The sequence below is a fragment of the Carettochelys insculpta genome, chromosome 9 (assembly GCF_033958435.1).
Source record: "Carettochelys insculpta isolate YL-2023 chromosome 9, ASM3395843v1, whole genome shotgun sequence".
Taxonomy (NCBI): Eukaryota; Metazoa; Chordata; order Testudines; family Carettochelyidae; genus Carettochelys; species Carettochelys insculpta.
In genome coordinates this window covers 11,716,301-11,735,119 of record NC_134145.1, presented here as the reverse complement: position 1 = coordinate 11,735,119, position 18,819 = coordinate 11,716,301, and the positions used below count along the sequence as shown (strand labels likewise).

Sequence of the window (18,819 nt, the reverse complement as noted above, 5' to 3'; positions counted from 1 at the left end):
TTAAAGGGAACACTGCAGCCAAGTACTTCCTATGCCCACTTCTGGTCACTTTGGGAGTTCTGATGAGATCACACAGCTAAATTGGTAAGGCTATTAGCGCTTTTTTATGATGATGATGATGATGATTATTACTATTGTGTGTGACCCAAATGGTACCCCTTTCTTCAGCCACATTTCTCTTTGAAATTCACTTATTTCATCAGGCCTGTCAGTTCTAATCCTCTGGTGTAAGATAGTCCATTTCTCAGACACTTCATCTGTGGTGGCTTTCTTTTTTTGTTTGTTTGCTTTTTTTTGAAGTCAGTGATACAGAATCCAGCTTGGAACCACTGTCAGTTTGGGGTAGCTATATGCCCTTAAAGGCTCTTGCGCTGTCCCTATATGTTCCGCTGGTTCCCCTTCTTGTCTGTTGTCAAATTTTTTGGTCTTTGGCAAACTCCCCATGCAGGGAAATCATACTTGTTGAAAGTACCATGCACACCCATGGCATTAAGTGTGTCTAAATAAATATGATAATGATCCGTCTTCAGCAGCTTTTAAACTGAGAGATCATATAGTATGATGCCAGAAGGTGCCATTAGATTGCCTGAGTATCAACAGCCTTTACATTTCACCCAGCTCCTTCTCTATTGAAACCCAGTCACTTGGGAAAAGTGTATCTTGGAAAAGGGTGTACAGTTTTGATTTCAACACATCAGGAGCTGGAGAATCCACCATTTCCCTTAGTAACTTGTCCCAGTGATTAATCACCCTCACTGGTTTTTAACAAAATTGTGTCTCACTTCTAATTTGTATTTGTTTAGCTGTGCCTTCCAGCCATTGGTTCGTGTTCTGCCTTCCCTTTGTAGGACTAAAGAGCCCTTTAATAGTCTGTATTTTCTCCTTGTGAAGGTATTTATATACTGTAATCAGTCACTTCCCAATTTTCTTTTTGATGAGCTGATCAGATAGAGACTTAAAAGAGCTTATACTTTAAGGCATTTCTCGAGGCCTCAGTTCATTTTAGTATCAAATTTCTACACCGTTTTCAATATTTCAACAAGCTTTTCAAAATGTGGGTACGGGAACTGTACATGTTATTCCTGCATGAGTCTCAGTGCTATATGCAAAGTAATATCACCTCTCTACTACACCCTCATTCATACAACCAAAGCCCTTTTTGCCACATTCTGAGGGTCTATAACTTCTCAGTAGGCTATATGGAAACACATTATGTCTGACTGGGCTAAGGTTATCAAGCAATCTAGCTCACTATGTATAACTGCCTGGTTCTCAATGCTTATCTTTATACCAACCTTTGTGTCAGGTCCCTAGGGAACCCCTCTGCAAACACCATATCCAAAGATGTTTCCTGTTCACTGACATCTTTCTGGGTTCTCCCAGTGAGCCACTTCTTTATCCATTTATCATCTGTTCTGTTGCTATTGTATAATTCACATGTAGTAGCCAGAGGTACTGAGACCTCATCCAGGGTGAGTGAAGCCTCTGCTCTACAGCCTTGGCTGAGAGCCAGCTGGTCTTTAGCTCATGTGGTGGAGTGCAGGGCTTTGGATCCTATGCTCACAGGTTCTGTTCCTGGTGCTAGCAACCTAGGTCTGTCAGTATTACAATTGGTGCGTTGGCCAGGAAGAACTGCTGGAAGGCTCTCAGAAGCTTGGGACATGCCTCCTCAGCCCAGGGAAGCATGTGGTACACAGAGATACTGAGACCTCATCTAGGATGAGTGAAGTCCTTGCTCTATAGCCTCATCTGAAAGCCAGCTGGCCTTTAGCTCATGTGGTAGAGTGCAGGGCTTTAGACCCTTTGCTCACAGGTTCTATGCTCAACCTTGGTCTGTTGGCATTATGCACATTTTTAATTAGAGTTTTGAGGGGGTAAAACCTGACAAAAGTCTAAGTATATGGCATCTAGATAGTCACCTTTATCAGCCAAACTTGTGGTCTCATTGAAGAATGAAATCAGGTTTGACATGAAAGACTCGTTTTCCATAAAACCACATTGACAGGAATTGATTATATTCTTATCTTTTCATTCTTTATCAAATGAATTCTGTAGCAGCATTTCCATTATTTTGCCCAGGGCTGATGTGAGGCTAACTGCCCTCCAATTGCTGGGGTCATCCTCTTTGCCCTTTTTGACTATTGGCACATTAGCACCATTTAGTCTTTGGGAATTTCCCCTGTATTCCAAGATTCATTAAAAATTAATATCAGCAGGAGAAATAGTTTCTCAGCCAACTTTTTAGGACTCTGAAGTGCAAGTTATTTATGCCTGCTTTAAAAAAAATGTTTGTACCTGGTAGACATTGCCTACCAATGTCCTGAGTTACTTATGGACTAGAACGTTCTTCCTTTGTTGTATGCAATGTTCTTGTAGCCATATTGGTCCCTGGACATTAGAGAGGCAGAGAGGATAAGGTAATGTCTTTTATTGGACCAATGTTTGTGGGCGAGAGACAAGTTCTTCAGCTTGTATAGAGCTCTTCTTCAGGCCAGACTGAACTGGGTCCAATAAAAGATGCACCTTCACCTTCTTGTGTCTCTGGAAAGTCCTTCAGCCTACTCAAATTGTACACGTATTCTGCTTCTTTCCAAATACAGAGCAGAAAAAATTGTTGAACTCTTCTGCCTTTTCTGCTTCTTATTAACTAGTTTACCACATCCATCTCTGTTTCATACAGCACTCAACACCTGGTAAACACTCAATAATATTTAATCAATAACAAATGCAGGATGTTTCTCTTCCCAGTAGTTACTGTGCTTTGAGATGATATCACAAAACTCTCTCAGATTTAGCTAACTTTAAGAATATGCTTTTACCAATGAGCATTCTGTAATAGTTTTTACAGTTTTTACACACACACACGCCTACCTTTGTCTCTCTGCATTTATGCTACTGTCATCTCAAAGCTGTCCAATTTTACGTAGACATCTCTGCATTTAATTATACGTTAAGCTAAAGGATTCTCAAATGTGGTCCACAAAAACCATCCTGGAAATCTGAACAATTTATCCAAGCCAGGTTGGGAAGAGATCTCATTTACACTGTAATCTATGTGGGACAGTGACTGTAGCTAACTGACTTGTGGGATGCTTAGCACGTATCTGTGGTTGATACAAATAATGATAATTACTAAGATGAGGTTGTGAAGGAATCTCACTCAGAGAGCTCCGTGGAATGGATAAATTTTGAAAACCATTGCAAGCAACAATGTGCTTGAAACAGGATTGGCCAATACCTCTTGCAAGCACCTCTTTAATAGGTTGATATTGCCTGCAATCACTCTTTGTTTAGGGGTGGCCCCATTGGTTGTTTGGTTGCCTGTTTTTTCTTTAGTTCTTACTACGGGGTGGCTGCCAGCTCTCATGAGCTGCCTATCCCCCACAAACTGAAGGTTCCCGCAACAGGGGTTACGCTTAAAAGGAGCACACGGGATCTTTTTCACAGGGATAAGGCAACATGCCACATTTATTGATAATATAACAAAATAGTGCATGCTTTTACACACACATATACACACACCCTGCAGATGTTATATTTACCAGTCTGTTCCTCGCCCTGACTTATTGATCAGATAAGTCAGGTGTGAGGACGAGACGCGGGGGTTTTCCAGTCCAGACGGGCACTCCAAATCTTAGCAAGATGAAACCCAAAGAATAATACAAGATACCCACATCCTTTATAGGGATTTTCCTCCATGCAAGTTTATGCATGTTGCTCTATCAAAGCCTTAATCAGTCACTTATCATCACAATCAGTCCTTCTGCAACACAAAGTTGATCTTGCAGTTATCTGATATCAGTATGCTGACATCCCCTCCTGGGTGGTGTTTTCCGGGAAAGTTATCAGATCCCAATCAGGGGGTGCTTGCTCCTAACTTTGAGGCTCATCAGTCTGCCAGGTCCAGTCTTCCCTGTCCAGTCTTCAGCCCTGCCTCTGCTCCTCTGGGTATGCAGTGGTCTTTATGGCTTTCTCTCATTCACACGGACACCACATTTGCATAACTGTAGCATGGAATGAAGAGTTACGACATTTCTTTGCAATGCTAGCATCACTATGCTTTACAGCTTAACATCAGAATGCACCAACATTACACAGAACTGGAGCTAAGTTAACAAAGCTGCCTGGTGCTGAGGCCTACATCATGTAGGTAATTAGTATCACAACGTACATTCATTATAACGACCTTATTACTTACAAAACTATAAGGTTGCATTGTTTATATTGATTATAACTAATTAATTTATTGTGCATTATAAGACTACACGAGTCTTCAGCGATTTGGTTCACCAGCCAGGCAGCACACAGTGCTCCATTCCAGGCCTTATGACGGCCCTGGCATGGGGTCATCATTCTAAGGCATCTCCCAAATGCATTGTCGTCTTCAGCCACCGTGCCAGGGCCATCTAAGTATCTGCAGTGGGTGGAGTTTCAAGAGGCTTCCCTGGGCTCAGTCTTCAAACCGATAAGTGCGGTCCGTCTCAGTATCCTCACTGACCTGTCCTCTGCCCCCTGGGATTCAGCCTGCCTGCACTCACCCTCCTTTATTTCTGCTGCTTCTCTTGCTAGCCAGGCACCCTGTCCTCAGCCGTCTTTCCCGGGCTTGTGTCCTGCCTTCAGTGGGTGCTCCACAGGTACCTGCCCATAGTACTGCTGCTCTTTCAGCAAGCCAATCATGAGGTCTTCACTCCTTGAGCTCTACACAGCAACTGAACTTCTCCACTCTGCTGTGTGTCTTATATAGGGACCTTCTGGCCCCTTATTGGCTGCTCCATCAGCCCTCTGAGTGTTCCTCTTCAGCCACTCTAGGGTGCCTGGAGGACTTCTCTCTGTCCTTTTGCCAGGGTAGGGTGTCACAGGGACACAAGACCTTTAACAGTGAGCTTCCAGACATGATCCACGCTACTGCAGTTCAAGGTCCGCAGCTATTATGAATTAGAATAGTTCATTGGGTTCAACAGAGCTAGGACACAGTACAGAAGATGGGCATCTGACCTAAAATATTCACCAGCTATTTAGTTCCAAGGGAGAAGCTTTTGTGTACTTGGAGTGAAATATGTTCCCTAATTTTGGTTTTATTGGCAGTATTTTTTCCCTAGCTCGATTTTACCAAAGGAAATTTTCTTTAGCCATTAATTACACATGTGGGGATGGGAATGCAGTATTTCATGGTTGCTGATAATTCTATGAACTGTTGAGTACATTGAGCAGTTGGATGTGGTCCATTACAAGATTTTGGGGTAGAGATACTTACACACCATTTTTCTTCATTTATTCACAGTTTTTGCAAGTATTCCCTACCTCCAGTGTGGGGAGATCAATAGATAATCTCACCTAAAATACCAAGAGCCATTTAGAAGGATAAATTCAAGTCTCATTTCTAATCGGGCAGCATCACTGACTCTGTGTTCATGAGCAAAACTGGCTTTATTTGTTGATAGCATATCATCCTTCTGTTTGTCATCAAGGCACCTTACAGCACAAAATAAATTGTTCTCTGTGTCCATACTGAAATTTCTTTTACAACTTCACATGAAGTTCAGCCCAGGACGTGTGTTGTAGAAGAAAATAAGAACATTGATTCTGGTGTATTTCAGTATTTTAGTCGATTTTATTCATAAACTAATCATACAGGAATGAGCCATTACATAAATGAATTTTGCCCAATATGGTTTTGATTTGTTCTTTTGATAGTTGCGAGTTCTAAAGAACAACTGTAACATAGTCACGTAGAAAGTTTTGACATGGCTCACCAAACTGATCTTCAAGTATAAATTAGGTATAGACCGGGGTGAGGAGCCTTTTTTTGGGTTGGGGGCCACTGATCCATAGACAAGTCAGATGGGGAACACACCAGTGAGAAGCAGAAGAAAAAAAACCTTTACTGTAGGGGGAAAAGGTGGGAGAGAAGGTGCAGCAGTGGGTGGAGGTTGGAGATCTGGGCCCGAGTGAACTGCAAGAGCAGGCTCAGGGTGGGGGTCTGGGTGGATGGGGGTGCAGGAGCAGGCTGGGGTGTGGGTGTAGGTGTAGGTGGGAGGAAAGGTGCAGGAGGGTTTGGGGGGTGGAGTCAGGAAGGGAAAGGTCAGGGAGGGTATGGGAGGTTGGAAGGAGGGGGCAGGTGGAGATGAAGGACCTGGCAGGGAGGGAGGGGACAGAAGGGAACAATGGCGAGTGGCAGCGGAGCACAGAGCTGCTTCCTGCTCTCCCTGATCTCGGCAGAGCCTGCAGTCTGTGTCCAGCCCCAGCTTGCTTGGGGCTCCAAACTCTCCACCCTGCCGCAAACCAGATGCTATGGAGGGGAACCCTGAGCCTCGGGATCCAGATCCAGACTGAACTGCAAGCCAGGGGTTCCCCACCACTAGTATTAGGGACACATTTTTCAAAGCACTTTTGTGACTTCAGAGCCTAAGTCCCATTTTCAATAGTGTGTCAGGACATGTCAGTTCAGACTAAGGGGTATGAATAGACGTAAACATCTGTATGTTGCATGCCGACTTTCCCATGTTGATGCTCTGGACAAAACTTGTAGAAATCCCAGGTTCACACTAATGTTGTCTCTTTTTCTGAGTTGTGTGACAGCTCAGAGATGCCCTTGGAGCAGGGGCGGGAACTGCAGCTTCTCTGGATCACATCAGTGCAAGTTTTGCTTCTCAACTTGCACGGCCCCTCATCTGAAAATGGTTCCCCACCCCTGCCTTAGAATCCCAGGTCACATTGACTTCCACTGTGACTTCATCTCCAAAGTGCCAGCATCACTTATTAATATGGGACTTAGAGTTTTTAAAACAATGTGCCTGTTGTTTGTATGTATGGCTCAATATAAATGTCTCTAAAATAAATATTTTATGCATTTGTCTTTTAAGTTGGAAAAAAAATGGATTAGAGGGTGTTTCAGGTCCAGATCAGAACTAATTATTTCTTGAAAAGGTGATTTTTTTGGAGTGCTGAATTAGTGGTCTGAAAACGGTTTTAAGACTAAAACCTGTAACCCTCATTTTAGTTGTACGACTTCCACAAACAAGGATTGCTGTATTGAGTACATGTTTAATAGAAATCTGTTTTAAATTGCTTGCAGTTAACTTCATTTTTATTACCGTGAAAGGGTAATAAAGTGTGTTCTAAGTATCAGTTTATTTCAGGATAATTGTGCTATTAATATGGATTTAGAAACAGTTGAGAATTTCCTTCCTGGGCATTTCATTTGCTGGATCCTTTGTTATCTTCATCTCATTCCATGGACAGGTGGATTCTTAACATGGAGATTACTCTGAGGACAAATTTTATCATCTTCTGAAGTTGGCAAGTAGTGTGTGTGAAACAAAAGAGTGGCGTTTGACCAGTTTTTTGTGCACTGGTGTGTCCATACCACAAAACAGCCCCCCATTAGGGATTCCAATTGGCAGCCACAGCAGAGAGGTCAAGGACTGAGTAGAAATTTAGGATGAGCAGCTATCTAGGTCTAGGGCTGGGCTGAGGCACATTTGTGGGAAAGTATTTCTGCTGTTTTGCCTTCCTTGTGCATTAAATAAATAAATAAATAATACAGGACAGATCGTCACCCTAGTTGGGCAGGATGGTCCTGTATCTGGGATGCCAAAAAGGTGTCCCGACTGACTTTTAAAAAGGGACTAATTGTCCCGTATTTTCCTCTGGCAGCCGCAACTGCCCCATCCCTGCTGCTTTCTCGGGGCTCCCAGGAGCGCTGGGGGCTGCTGTAGCTGGGGTTTGGGGAGTGTGGGCGGTTGTCGCCTCCTTCCCAGCTCCCAGGGCTCAGAGGAGCTGGGATGAGCTGCCCCTCCCCCATTATCTCCCTGTCCCATATTTGGGATAGGGTGATATGGTCGCCCTACAAATAAAAGACTTTCAATCTCACGGCCTGTCAGTCTAGCATGTCTTTTCACCTGAATTCAATAAACTTTTTTGAAATCAGACATGCATGGAAAGTACTGAAGTGCTAGAAAGAAGGCACTTTAGATGTGGCTATTTATCACATTAAGTTGTTTTTTTTTTTTTTTGTTCCTCGAGCACAAATGTTTTTGCTGTTAAACTCTGAGTTCTTATGAAGGATTCACAGCAATCCTCTCTTTCATCCAAATCTGATAAACCTCACTACGTCTATCTACCAATACTCTGCTAACATTCTTGTTTCTTCTCTCTTTCGAATCTTTCTTTATCCCTTTTCTCTTATCTCTGCAGTATGCATCATCCTGATCTTTTTTTAAATATTTCTAAGTCAAAACCTCTTTTCTCTGCAGACTTTTTGTTTGCTCTTGTTTAAATGAAGCTTCATCCACAATGTCAGCTGCAGCTCTCAAGCAGAGCTCCATGTCAAACCAAAAGCCTTTCCTTTCACAGAGCAGAAAACAAGTTGAAATAGAATGTAAGCAAGTTTTCTGTAGAAATGTTTGGATGGGAAGTTTCTTGTGTTTGGAGTAATTTTCATTTTGAGAGCTTGCATGTGCCTTGAACAAGCTGAAGATGACTTGGGGATAGCAACTGAAATGACCAATCCTGAGCTGTTTTGGAATTCATGTTAGTAACATTCTAGCTGTGTCTACACAGGCATATATCTTCGAAATAGCCATATTTCGAAGATTACTAATGAGACGCTGAATTGAATATTCAGCGTCTCATTAGCATTAGGATGCTGAATATTCAATTCAGCGATTCATTAGTAATATTCGAAACGGCCATTAGCATGGCCATTTCAAAGATTTGTGCCCGTGTAGACACACCTTCTCAGTCTGAGCAAAAATGGCACTTTTAATACATTTTAGCTCGAGCAGCATTTCCCAAAGTGTGGTCTGCAGCCCAGTACCGGTCCTTGGGGGCGGGGGGGGAACCTTCCTTTGAATATATACAAATTATCACTATGTGCTATTATTGTTCTGAATAAATAATAAACAGTGAGAATTTATTCATTTTTCATTTTTTTTAATATGCATTTCTATTTTGACCATGAGAATGTCTATTTCATGATCTCTTCACCTCTTCCCTGTCCAACTGGTGAGCAGGCATCATGTTCTCCAAACCAGGCAATGCATATAGGCAGGCCAGAGAGCATGTACTGGCATGAAGTAGGAGTACAGTGTTTCTGTTTAGAAACATCAGCATGGCTATTCGTCCTAACAGTAACAGTATGGACCACTGCTAATTCCAGTCGGGGCTAGATTAACCTACTAAAATAAACACTGGTTCCAGAGCCAGGCAAGACTATTTGCATGGGTCTGTTAGGCATGGATTGCTGCCAGGGACAGAGAAATAGTCACTTCCATGAGGAATTCATCTCCCTGCAGTAGCTCTCCTTGGGAGACCCATACAGCATGAGCAAATTTGCTCTCATTGGTGAGATCTCTCAGTCAGTGGAATAATCTCAAAAGAGGCAGACCAAAGCACCATGAAGCGAAGCATTCAAGTTACAGTGGCTCAAGTGACAGTGATTTTGGGCCAGCATTTGTGCCAACAACAACTCCCGCTGTAACTGGGATTAATTGCAGGTCTGAATCCCAGTGTTGAGGTAGCAAAGTACCTGAGTGTAGTTACAAATTGTGAATGTAACCAAATTCTATGTGGTGGAAGTTTAACTCCATGGTGAATTCTGGGTACACAATCTTTCAGATTGCAAACTTTACCTTCATAAACACAAATGGTGTAAATATAAGATGACTGCACAAAACTAAGTGATTGGGCAACATAAGGGCAAATTAATTTTAATTTTGATAAATGTAAAGTAATGCACGTTAGAAAAATAATCCCAACTATACATACAAAATGATGGGGACTAATTTAGCTATAACCACTCGAGAGAGATCTTACAGTCATTGTGGATAGTTCTCTGAAAACATCCACTCAATGTCCTGCAGCAGTCAAAAAGGCAAACAGGTTGCTAGGAATCTTTAAAAAAGGAACAGCAAGTAAGACAGAGAATATCTCATTGCCTCTATATAAATCCATGGTACCACCTACATCTTGAATATCCATATAGATGTGGTTGCCTTATCTCAAAAAAGATATATTGGCATTGGAAAAGATTCTGAAAAGGGCAACAAAAATGATGAGGGGTTTGGAACGGGTGCTATATGAAGACAGATTAGAAAGACTGGGACTTTGGATGGGTTAGTCCTGGGGGCTGATTTGGGGCTGAGAGGGTTAAACTTAGGGATGGGGGTGAGTCAGTTTTGGGATGAGAGGGTTTAAGCCTGGGATGGGCAGGGGGGACAAAGCTTGGGAGTAAGGGGGCAGATTTGGGGGCTCAAGATGGGGGGGGCCTGCTCACCTGCTCACCAGTTGGATAGGGCAGAGGTGAAGAGATCATGAGACAGACACTCTCATGGTCATGACTCAACAGTTTTCTCCCCCTTCACATATTGTGCTAATACATGTGCTCCAGCCTACTTGCATTCATGGCTTCATTTGTGGATACTAAGGGGAGATATGATAGAGGTATGTAAAATCATGACTGGTGCAGCTTTGTGACTTACCTGAGATCACAGGATATAGGAAGTCTGAGATGGAACCGTGGATTGACTCCTGCCAGCCAGTTCGGTGTGTATTCATTACTGAACTGCTTTATCCTTTCCCAGTGGGCTGATGAACAAGCAACACCATGGAGCAGATCAACCTACTAGTCCAGTGTTTCCCAATTTTATTTGGCCACGAAACCCTTTTAAACTTGAAAGATTTTGCAGAACCCCATTCCCAGGTTTTACCTCCCTTGGTCCCCTAACCTGCCCCCAATCTTGAGGCTCCTCTGCCTCAGCCCCCAAATCCTGCCCCTTACTCCCAAGCTTTGCCCACCCTGCCCATCCCAGGCTTAACCCCTCTTGTCCCCAAACCCACCCACCCCCATCCCCAAGTTTAACCCTCTCAGCCCCAAAGACTAACCCATCCATGGCACTGGCTGGGGAGCCTACACCAGGCAGCCACTTGCGCCCAGGGGAGGGAAGGTGTGGAGGTGTTCTGCTGGTGGGAGTGAGCCAAGTCATGGCCACTGGAGTGGTGTGACAGCTTGGGTAGCAGAGTGAGTGAAGGGTTCTCTGTGGCTCCCTGCGCGGGCATCACTGAAATAATGAAATTAAACTCAGTTAGTTTAACAGCCAGATCCCTCCTGCCGCCCTGCCAGCTGTTAACTCAATTAAATTTAGTTCTACTGTTCCAGTGGTGGCAGGGCAGAGAACCACAGAGGAGTCAGCTATTGTAACAGAATTTTCTTGCAGAACCCTTATTTTCACTTTTCAGAACCCTGGGGTTCCACAGGACACCACTTGGGAAACTACTAGCTAATTGCAGAGAGGGGTTTCCACTCTATGCGTCCTCACTGGCACAAGCTATGTATAATAAAGATAGCAGTGGCCTAATGAAAAGCTCAAGCAACACATCTAGGTCATTATCTCTTTCTACTGAATATTCTAAAAATGTAGCCTGGTTTCCCAGCTGAAGGAGGCGTTTTCAGGGCAGTCTGCAGAGATTTGGCCATATGGATCCCTGGTCACTGTGCTGAGAACGTCCCCTTTGGTGTTTAGTATAGGCTCAACTTCCTTTAGCCTAATAAATACATTACTTTACTTCATAGCGTGACTCAGCAGTGCTCAGTTTAAATCAATATGTGTTGGTGAATGTTGATTTCATCTGACATATTGAAATTGATGAAAAAAGTCCATCAGTGTCAGCTGGTACAAGTACAGCCTCCCTGTGCACTTTGCACCTGTAGGGATCAGCTCATCCCAAGCTAGTGATCTCTGCCTTGCCAGGTCTGCAGTGTTCCCTGCACATTGCACCTGCAAGGATCCAGTGTACTGTCAGCCCCAATCCCTCAAACATCAGCCAAGAGCATGGGGCTATCGCTGGACCAAATTCTGCTCAGAATTACCCCAGTGGTTTTAGGAGGGTTGTACTGGTGCAAATGGACTGAGTATTTGCCCAGTGTCTCCATTCATAATCATTTGAAATTTTGATGAAAAAAAAAAAGTATTTCTCACTAAAAGTTGGTATTGTGAGAAAACAGCTACATGTTGGGTGCACTTGTATTGATAAAAGTAAATAAAATTATCCCCCAGAATGGAAAGACAGTGATTGTAGGGTTAACAAATAAAAGTCCTTCATAAATAAGATTAAGTAGGAAAGCCATGATATTCACTGGGTTTCACAGGATGTTTAATTACAGGACAGCTGGAGGGATTAATGCTTGTGCATTAGGTCCTGGCTATTCAGAAATTAAACGTCATGTGAAGCTTTGACTTTATTACTGCTTAAAGTATTAGATCTCCTTCAAAATCAGTAGAAATTGCAGGAAGATCCCCATTGTTCTTTAGAAAATCTCTCATTCCACATTCCTATTTGTCTTCAGCTATATAGCAACAAGAAAGAAAAAAATAACCTGGTGGTTAACTATAATTGCACCCATGCAGTAAAAATGAGGGTGGTTTCCAGGTGAATGTATCAGTGTCTATCATAATTAAATCTAAAATCCTACATTAATGCAATGTTAATGTAGATATTTCAATTCTGCATGTCAAAAAATTCACACTCAGGGTCAGAGTTTTAACTGCGCCAGAGCTCTACTTAGTGAGGGAATCAATGGCGGTTTAGCTGGCTTTGCTTTCTCCTGATGCTGGAGCCAGCTTAGATGTATTGTGTCATTCCAGAGCTGAGGATCTCTGGTTCAAAGTGATGTCCTGCCCTCACCTGAAGCAAGCAGAATATAATTCCTGGAATCTGACCCTCAGTGATCTCGTAGCAGCCTTAACTTTTCTTCCCTGTGTGCATGCTTTCCCAGTAGAAGCTTTCACTCTGAAATCTTTAACATACCATTATGTTCTGTAAATAAGCATTCTTTCCACCAGTATTATAATTGTGCTGTTTGCTGAAAATACAGTTTTGTTGAGGGTTGTATGAACTTTATATAAAATATCTTATTTTACTGTAAAGGAACAGGTGTAAGATGATGATGATGATGATGATTGATTGCTTTCAGATATTTGTGTAATTACAGTAAACTCTTTCACATCTGGCATTCTATTATTTGGAACTCTCAAATAACCTGCATTTCAACCATAAGTAAATTTTAGTTACGTTTTCCGTAAGTACAGTATAGTGAAAGTAAATACAAATAAATACAGCAAATACGGGATGTGTACAGTGTACAATACTACTGTTGTTGGTAAATAAAGTACTCTTCATACATTTGTTTGTTTCTTAATATCTAATCTTGTTTTTCTTTAGTGTTGTGCATTGCTAGGTGTACCTCTCTATTATACAGAATATTTGACTATCCGGCAACCTCCCAGTCCGGGGGCTGCTGGATATGAAAGAGTTTACTGTAAATATAAACATTTCCTTCATATATATTTTACGTTATTTAACCTTATAGAGTGGCCATATTCTGAAATCATAGATGTATAAACAATCACCTGGGGTGCTAGAGAAAGATCCTGCCTTGCTGCTGGACTGGAAGAAGTTGCCTCAGCCTCTTCTACACAACTGCAACCGAGGGCAGAATTTAGTCCAGAGATGGTTTGCTGTATACTCCTCCAGTGGCCAGGGTTCATGGATTTGAAAACATGATATCCAGTCACCTATTTGTGTCATTCCATGTCTGCCAGCTATCCTGCACACCATGTACCTAGATGACTTGGGTGAGCACAGGTCCAGAACTCAGTACCTTTTAATCTCAAACACAGCTCTGTACAACTTAAAGCGAATCTACTTCAGATATAGAAGTGATAAGACTTATGTTATGATAAGATCACATTTAAACAGATTGGACATTCCTCTTTTTTATGGGCAGTGGTACATATTACATGGTCCCTCTAGCCAGTACATTACAGCTGTATGAGTTGAGCACAACTTGCAAACATTATTTCAAAACCAACTATCTTCAAACACGACACTGTTTTCCCTTTTCCAAGAGTGTGGCCGGGGAACATCTGAAACTTTACCAGAAAGTTGTTCCGTGAATTGGCCAAGTACAAAAAGAACATATGAAAATGTTCATCATGGCTGAAAAATGGTATTTTTTTTAAACCTCAAAAAACTCAGTCAATCAAATGGATTATGCTTGATTTTTTTTTTTAAATCACGTCTAGGCTGAAGTACATCTGGCAAAGTTTCGTCCACAATTTAGGTTATTTTTTAATCAAGTTTAAAGCAAAGGTTGCATACACAAAAGTAGGATTAATTTGTCATCTTACATTACATGAACCAAAAATACACTAAGGTGCAGCCCTAGGGTTGCCACCTTTCTAATGGGTGGTAACCTGACCTCTGAAGTCGTGCCACTCCCCTCCCACAAGGTCCTACCCCCTGCTGTATCTCTTCCCCTCAAGGCCTCATCTCCGTTGGTCACAGGGCCTTCACAAGCATAGCCAAGACCACCTTCCCTGCTAGTTCCAGGCTGCGCAGGGCCACGCAGTACCATAGGCAGCATGAGTAACATGGCCCCAGAGCTGGCAGCAACCACTGCTGCTGTTGCACTGCCTCATTCCTTCCATGTAGGGTTCGCACCTTGTCCACAGATGGAAGGGGAAAAAAAATGGAGATCATGGCATGTGGGCACACAAGCTCAAACCTGTATTATCTGGGTGAAAACCAGGCAGGTGCCAGCCCTGCACAGCCCTTTATTTCTAAACACTTTTTATATAAAAACTGCAAAAGTTTAAGGCCAAAACTAGTCCCATTGAAATCCACATCAAAGGAACTCTTTCCCATTAATACCAGTGGGACCAGAGCCCTGACATAAGAGGGTTTGCTTCCAAGTTTATTCCTTCATCAGTGTTGATTTCCTTTTATGGAACTTCCCATTTGAATTTCTAAACCAGATTTTCTAAACGTGACTGTAATCATTTACGTACATACCCCAGTGCACCCACCAAATGGCAGCGCTGCCAGAATTGCAAATAGAGGCCGAGTTTGTGTCCTCTTCGAAAATTTGGCACGTGTGTATAGTGAAGTTTCCACCCCTACTGCTGCATCTCAAATGAATCTTTGCCCAGCCAACACAAGCCAAGTGCTTCTATTCACAGCCTTGGTCTGTGCATCATGATGAATATGACCACAGTGCATTCTACTGACTATTTTGGGTACTTTAAATCATTCCATAGATATATTTTTATGTCATCATTGCAGTTGCATTCCACTTGGTTTGGGATCTCAAATTTTGGAGGAAATCCTGGAGCTAATAGTATTATTAGGGTAAATTCTGCTCAAGGTTTTATGTGGCAAATTTTAGCTTTCTCCTGATTTGTTGTTTGCTCCAGAGGACTGAATAATATAGTGTGCTAAATGCTGCGAATATTAAGTCCACTGGTGCAGTGAACCACAATAAAAAGAAATATCTTCTCTTGTGCAGAATTCTCTTCAAGCTGATTAAATTAGTGGAAGTAGAAATTTTTATGGGGTGGTGCCCTCCCTGCTTGTAATGGAAACATAGCTTTGTACCTCATTATTCATCTGAGTTAGATCTTTGCAGCCTGCGTTTTCCTCCGTTGTCATAGCTACAAGATTATCTGACTGAAGTCAGGCTTTCCTTTTCAATGTTTTTTCTTACCTGTTCTGCCCATTGATCCAGAAGCACATCTCTAGGGAGGGGAATGTTGTTTTTCTCCTCTCTGCCTTTCACAGACATTCCTGTGGGACCAGCCAGTCAACAAATTGGCTTCTGCCTAAAAATTGGAAAAATAAAACCTATTTTTCCAAGATGGCTTTGAGAAATATCTGAGTTGCTATGCAGTGATTAACAGAAGGTGTTTGAAAGCTACAAGAGGCTGCGCTGTGTTATTGTTGGGCTTTTGTTGATAGATACCCAGTAAAGAAACATATTGTAAGCATATTATTAATCTCCAGTGGAAAGCAGTGGGCCAAATTCTTATAAAACTACAGAGACTCTGTTGATTTAGTGGAATTACTCTTGCTGTACATGGGTTTAACTGAGAGCCAATTATGACCCAAACATGGTTCACTTGTTCCTAGTGATTGATTTATGTCCCAGTGCTTGGGAATTTGATGGTAGGGAAAGGTACCGTGCACTGCACCACTGACTTCTTAATCTGAATTTTTTTTTTCTAATCACATAAAAAATGGAGTTTACAAACTCTGGGGGATTACAGCAGATGGGCTGTAATCCGATAATTTTATTTTGGACTAATCTAATGCTTTTAAGATTCTGAAGAGTTCCTTTCCCGTGTTCAGAGCAGTAAATCAGAAGCGGTATCTTTCTAAAGGGCAGAAATGAAAATGCAAACAAATACTGTTAGATATTTCTTAATTTAGTTCATATTAGCACATACTGCACAATCAGTGTGAACCTCAGTGTAACGGGCTCAAGGTACAACATTTGTGTGGTTTGCTTTTTCTGGCAAAATATCGCTGATTTAAATTCCGCAGTGGCAAAATCAGCCCACACCCCCAGCATGCAAAAGGACTTATGCAGACAATCTGTAAAGCTAAAGGGAATCCCAGGCACATAAGTAGGACTGTGCATAAGCATAATGTTCCCGTCATGGATCCAAGTGCAGCATCATGGCTTTATTTTACTACCTTAGTTTTGTAAATGAAACCAACACAGACGTATAACAGGTATGGAATTTCTATGCGAACATCATGGCAGCTGTTAGTTTAATGGCTATTCTCATTTTTTTTAGTGATTTGCCAAATTGGTATAATTTGTGAAATTGCCATTTTATCAAACAAGTCAGAGCTGGAGGAATGTGAGTGGTACATCTCATCCAGTTGCTAATTCCAAGAGTGAAAGAAAAATCCAAACCCTTCCATGCATATATTTCTACCAAAATTTTCTCTAGTACAGAACATCTAAAGGCTGATTCAGTAGAGTACATTTAATAAGAGCATAAAAAGAGTAAAGATACGTCTGTATCTCTTCACCTGTGGGTATCTCTGCAATATGAATATAAAACTATGCAGCGTAAACCTTATGCAGCCCAAAGCCTTTGACTCTTTACACTGGGATGACTCTTGTTTTGATGTACTGTACAGTGATTTACCCAGAAAATCTGTACTGTCTCAATATTCAGGAGCCTTGTAACATTTCCCCATTACCTAACAGAACTGAGGACACAGCAAGTTCTCAATAGTAACTTTTTTATATTAGTGAAAAGATACTAAAAAATTAAAATTTCTCAGGTCTTATAAAGAAGGTATAGTACTCTTTCTTCCATGTAAGTGCTATGTGAAACCACACAGCTACAACTGCTGCTGAAGAGAGCATATGTATTAATCATACTGCCTAGCAAATAAAGCCATTTTGAGTAAATACGCCAGTCTCTGAAAGCTTACACGAGATCAGTAACACACTTGTGCATCAACAGTTATTTATCAGCAGTAACTTTGGAGTCTGGTCATGCTGTTATCATTAATTAATATTATTTGGAAGCAGACTGGAAAAATAGATTGAGGGGAGCTGAGTTGCAAAGCAAGCAGACAAATGCAAATATTAATTTGTGAGATTATTTGAAATGGTTTCCCAGGCTCTTGAACTGCATTAGTGCTTTGACTAAAATAAGGAATTACCATTTCTTCTGCCCTCCTCATCTGCATGGACTTCTCCGTATCAATCACCATAGCAACAGCCACTGATAGTGGCGAGACTGCAACTCAGTTGCATTATTCCCTCTATGGAAGGCCTGTCTTTTATTCAGAGGAATTCACTGCAAGGTCGTCAATATTTACCTCCCTCACTTTTGTGGGCCTCCCCAGCGGGCAGCCTTCTGAGGTAAAATTGTCCCAGGGAGCATGAATCTTGCTTTGAACAGTGGCACCTGACACACAGCTTCAGTGTCTTCGAAAATGTATGCTGTCACCATTTCCAAGGTAACCACCTCTGACCCCTTTGTGGCTTTCTTGAGGGTATCCACCTTACATCTCTGGCCTGCAACCATCACCTTTCTCGAGGCAGTGTCCCACAACGTTCTTTTTCTAAAGTAGGGGATTTAGGCTGTATTTCATCCTGCAATTGGGTATAACTAACTCAGGAGATCTGCCTTTAGTTCAGAACCTGTATCTCCGTTCTCTGCAGGGCAGTGTCTGGGTTAACCAGTGACCAGCCAGCATTCAGTAACCTTATGCTTATGCTTTACTGGGTAATGCCTGTCTGCCACCTGGGACACTGGTAGGTTTCAGAATATGTCATGTCCTTTCACAAGGCCTGCCCTTAGTTTCACAGTCTCAAGTCAGTTCTTAGATTGTATGAGTGATCACTCCCCCCATTTTAGGGTGGCCATTTTATAATTTTTCAGTTATTTGTCAGGGTCTGTTTCACCAGATCTGAGCAGTCTGTGTTATTTCCCTCCATGCAGAAAGTTCTGTAACTATCCCATGGAGCTAGAATGCAATCCCCAGCCCGTGCCGATACATCCCACCTTTATAAATTGATATTGTTGTCTTAGGATGTTTGATGTGCCCATACAATCTGTCACATGCATCACAGATGTGATATATGTAACAGGTATCCCTGGACAAAGCATTTCATTCAAAGAAAGTAAAGGCTAAAAATAAATATCTGCCAATTATCAGGATGCTGGTGATGGGAAATGGATTGTGTGATCAACTTGATCCCAAGGAGCTGAGCTGAAAAATTACAGATTCTGTAGTCTGCATTATCTGGGTGTGTAATCTCTTAAGTCAGAATATTTAGGTTGATGGATTTTATACAGTTCACTGCTGCAGTCATAGATTCTAAACTCCAGCAGATCATCTGTGGGGTTTCCAAAGTCCAAAAGGCTGTCCTGAAACTGTTCAAATGAGGGAAAAATCTGTAGCAAATAACTCCTAAAATAAACATCTGTTGGAAATCATCCTTTGCCTTAG

At 42.0% G+C, this 18,819-nt stretch overlaps 1 protein-coding gene across 1 annotated transcript in view; it reads left to right on the top strand.

The window, feature by feature from the left end:
- LRP8 (LDL receptor related protein 8) overlaps positions 1-18,819 on the top strand; it is a 248,709-nt gene that overhangs the window by 190,019 nt on the left and 39,871 nt on the right.